We start from the raw sequence: 5,067 nt of genomic DNA on the forward strand, positions 1-5,067 counted from the left end.
CTGGTTTTGTGTGCTGAGTGTTTTCAGTCTGCCTTCTGCTTTTCAAAATTATGCCGTTTGAATTTTTTTTCGCACTGATTTGGGAGAAGTGATTCACGTTTTTACAAATGTGCGTCAGTCATCACATCTGGGGACTGCTGCAACGTGTCTGGAAAAACTCACCCAGGCTGTCAACTACCCAAGACCTGAAAGGCTAATGCCCTGGCGTCATGGGTTCAAATCCCACCCTGGCCGCAAGCCAAATTTAAGATCAATTAATCGCGCAAAAAAAAAAATCTGCTATTCAACTCTCGTCTCAGTAATATTTTAATGGCGCGATCATTGATTGTTGTCAAGACCATCTGGTCGATGAATGTCATTGAGGGAAGGAAATCTGTTCTCAGTGAGTCTGACCTACATGTCACTCTGGATGCACAGCCCTCTGAAATGGCCCAGCGTGCCACTCAATTATTCAGGGCAATTGGGGGTGGGCAACAAATGCTGGCCTTGCTAGTGATGCCCACCTCCCAGGAAATAAAAATTAAAAATAAGGGCCGTCGTGGCAGGGAAGTCTGCCTCCATCAGACCCGCCACGAAGCTGATGTGAGATTCAAAATCATGAGGGCAAGCCCGTGCCCCACCCCACCCCTGCTTCTTGGGATAAATCAGAGCACACAAGTCCAGCAGTGAGGTTAATTTCTCTGCTGGGGCGGGGAGGCAAAGTTGTGTTGGTCATGGTTTGCTGCCGCATTAACGGGAAAGCTGCACCTCAGTGCTGAGCATGATAAAGGGCAAAATCTTGCAAAGTCAGCGACTCGGCAGCCTTGCACAAGGGTGATGTGTTAATACAGCTATTGTCCAGACGATGGCGCTTCTGTGCTGCCAATCTGCCAAGTTCCCACGGGCTGAATCAATTTACATTGACAACTGATCTCTTTTTCACTCAGGGTTGGGGGGAGGCGGGGGGGGGGGTGGGAGTTGTGTGGAGAAAAAGGACTTGCATTTCTGTAGTACCTTTCCTGACCTCAGGATGTCTGCAAGTCCTTCACAGCTAGTGCCTTGTCATTGAGTCAGGACCGATGCCCACATTGAGAGCGAAGCCCTGCCACCACCCCCTTCAAGAGACTTGAGCATAAATTCGAGGCTGATGCCGAGAGCTATCAGTCAGCGGTGCCATCTCTCAGGTGAGACCCGAGATGCCAGCTGTTCTCTCGGCGATTTGCTCCTGTGTCCTGGTCAATATGTCCTGGGCGGTGCAGTGGTTAGCACCACAGTCTCACAGCTCCAGGGACCCGGGTTCAATTCTGGGTACTGCCTGTGTGAAGTTTGCAAGTTCTCCCTGTGACTGTGTGGGTTTTCTCCGGGTGCTCCGGTTTCCTCCCACAGCCAAAGACTTGCAGGTGGTAGGTAAATTGGCCATTATCAATTGCCCCTAGTGCAGGTAGGTGTTGGGGAATATAGGATTACTGTAGGATTAGTATAAATGGGTGGTTGTTGGTCGGCACAGACTCGGTGGGCCGAAGGGCCTGTTTCAGTGCTGTATCTCTAAATAAAATAAATATCACTGAAGCAGAAGAGTTGGTCGTTGCTGCTTGTGGGAGCTTGCTGTGCACAAATTGGTCCTGTCACTGGTGACAACACTCAAGAAGTATGTCATTGGCTGTAAAGCACTTGGCGATGTCCTGAGTTTATGAAAGATGCTAAATCAATGCAAGTTTTGTCGGGCTGCATCGAGAGATGATGTTCCTCTCCAGTTCTGATGAAAGGTCACAGACTTGAAACGGTAACTCTGCTTCTCTCTCCATGGATGCTGCCAGATCTGCTGAGCATTTACAGCACTGTTTTCATTTCAGATTTCCAGCATCTGCAGTATTTTGCTTTTATATTAATGCTCCCCTTTCAGTTGGGACCACTGTTACACTTGGACTGTCATGATTGCCTTGGCTGATTGTGCACTGTATCTCTTCGAAACCAAATGTGAGGTCCTTGAGGTAGAAAAAAAAAATGAATAAAATATAAACTCCACTATTGCGGTGATATAACCTCCCCAAACACAAAGTTCATTCATGTGAAATGGTCAATATTTTCAGACAAATCATTATCGTACTACTTGCTGCACTTCAAAACATAATTGATGATGTGAATGGCTTCTCTTTGTACTAATACACAGTAAAATTCATTTCTTCGTACCAGCACACAGCTTTATCATGTTTCAATGATACCATCTCATGATAGGATCTTGGTACACCGTTTGTACTAATTCTGCTTCATGGTGGGAAAACAGTTCTCTCCCTGAGCTCTGTGGGAGGTTGTGCTCCTCAGACCTCATTCTCCTTCATATTCTCTGGAACTGTTATTCACAGATTCGGTTGCTCTGCATTTTCCCAATGACATTTTCCACCTTTCCCTTTTTTTTTTGTTCATTTCCTGTCTCGCTGTTGGTTAGCAGTGCATCAGGTGTCAAGACTTGTGCTTGTAAGTGCGAAGGCATTTTGTGCATCGTCTTCAATCGTTGGAATGAAGCTAAGGTCATTCTGCTCAGTCCATATCCCACCCAGTCTAACCCCACTCTTCTCACTCCATGCACCCTATAATATCCCACCCAGTCTAATCCTGCTCTCCTCCTCACTCCTTCCACTCCTGAGTATCCCACCCAGTTACTCCCCCTCTCCTCTTCACTCCTCACATCCTTGAGTATCCTCGTCACTCCTCATATACCTTCATATCCGACCCACTCGAATCCCTATCTCTCGCTCACTCCCCGCACCGTTTAATATCTCACCCAGTCAAAACCCACTGTCCCGTTGGCTCCCCACATCCTTTAATATCCCAGTCTAATCTCATACCCCCTCACTCCCCTTAACCTTTAATATCCTACCCAGTAGAATCCCACTCTCCCCCTCACTCCCCTTATCCTTAAATATCCCACCCTGACTAACCCCACACTCCTGCTCATTCCCTGTACCCTTTAATATCCCACCCAGTCTTCTCCCTCGCTCCCCATCTGCTTCAATATCTGACCCACTTGAATCCCAATCTCCCCTTCAATCCCTGTAGCCTTTAATATCGCACCCAGTCGAATCCCACTCTTCCTCTGTTCCTCTGCTGCTTAACAGCCATTAATTAACTACGTCTGAAACGTAGTCACTCCTGTAAGGCAGAAAATGCAAGAACCAATTTAGGGATAGCAAACACTCCCAGCAATGACCCAGTAATGTGTTCCTGGTGCTGAGTGAGAGTGGAAAGGTGTCACCGCTGATAGAGCAGCACTCGCTCAGTGCTGCACTGAAGTGTTCGAAAAGATTTTTCTGCTTCAGTCTCTGAAATGTTTACCAGAATACAGAACCTTTTGCCTCCTACGCAAGATTGCCTCATCTTCATGCCTTAGTACTGAGCCACATCAATATAGTGAGCTATGTCTGGATTCTAGATCATAAATACCCCACCTCATCCAATTTGCTCGCTTTTCTTGTCCGTAATATCTCACCTCAGAATTACAGAATAATACAGTGCAGAAGAGGCCCTTCGGCCCATCGCGTCTGCACCGATGCATTAAAACACCTGACCTGCCTACCTAATCCCATTTGCCAGCACTTGGCCCATGGCCTTGAATGTCATGACGTGCCAAGTGCTCATCCAGGTACTTTTTAAAGGATGTGAGGCAACCCGCCTCTACCACCCTCCCAGGCAGGGCATTCCAGACCGTCACCACCCTCTGGGTAAAAAGGTTCTTCCTCAAATCCCCCTTAAATCTCCCACCCCTCACCTTAAACTTGTGACCCCTCGTAAACGACCCTTCAACGAAGGGGAACAGCTGCTCCCTATCCACCCTGTCCATGCCCCTCATAATCTTGTACACCTCGATCAGGTCACCCCTCAGTCTTCTCTGCTCCAGTGAAAACAACCCAAGCCTATCCAACCTCTCTTCATAGCTTAAATGTTCCATCCCAGGCAACATCCTGGTGAATCGCCTCTGCACCCCCTCCAGTGCAATCACATCCTTCCTATAATGTGGCGACCAGAATTGCACACAGTACTCCAGCTGTGGCCTTACCAAAGTTCTGTACAACTCCAACATGACCTCCCTGCTTTTGTAATCTATGCCTCGATTGATAAAGGCAAGTGTCCCATATGCCTTTTTCACCACCCTATTAACCTGCCCTTCTGCCTTCAGAGATCTATGGACAAACACACCAAGGTCCCTTTGTTCCTCGGAACTTCCCAGTGTCAGGCCATTCATTGAATACTTCCGTGTCACATTACTCCTTCCAAAGTGTATCACCTCACACTTTTCAAGGTTAATTTCCATCTGCCACTTTTCTGCCCATTTGACCATCCCGTCTATATCTTCCTGTAACCCAAGACACTCCACCTCATGTAATGGTCCCTTCCAGTTTGCTCCTTGTCCCTTTTGGTATTCCACTGAATGTAATCCCACATTCCTGCTCACTCTTCTTCCCCGTTAAAAAACCCTTACATTCCTCCTTACGATAGTTTTGTGACGTGCTTCAACCATGTTCGAGGTTGAAAGTCGCGAACTGAGGGAAGCAAACTTCTCCGCCTCCCCTTCAAGTCCAACAGGCTGTTGGCAATGGCAAATTCCTGTCTTTGGTATTCCCAGCTCTGTGTTTGGCCCTTGCAGGGCATGCATTGATAATTAACACTGCTGTGACTTATTGTTCCTGTTGTGTCACCACGAAGGGGCCGAGACCCCGGCAGTGGACCAACACGCAAGTTCCACTTGTCAATGAAAACTAATGGCTTTTATGGTGGGGTCCAGATGTGACAAAGGGAAGAAGTCTCAAATGTGAATGCTTCAGTAAGTCACCCCACAGTGTCGAGGTGAGGGGACCTTGGGCAACGTTCCCTGCCCTCATCCAAAGACACTGAGGCCAATTCCAGTCCCTGTTGTAGTGGCTCAGATTGACTGTGAACAGTGGGAGCACTCAAGTTCAAATGAAGGGTTATACTTCCAGAAGAACATTTTGTTTTGCTTTATTTTCTCCAACAATTTGAGTGTGACTGGAGGATCACATGATGGAATATAATGGATTTGAGAGCTGGGTCAGCATTCATTCCAAACTGGGA

This window comes from Heterodontus francisci, chromosome 47, assembly GCF_036365525.1.
Source record: "Heterodontus francisci isolate sHetFra1 chromosome 47, sHetFra1.hap1, whole genome shotgun sequence".
NCBI classification, from domain to species: Eukaryota; Metazoa; Chordata; class Chondrichthyes; order Heterodontiformes; family Heterodontidae; genus Heterodontus; species Heterodontus francisci.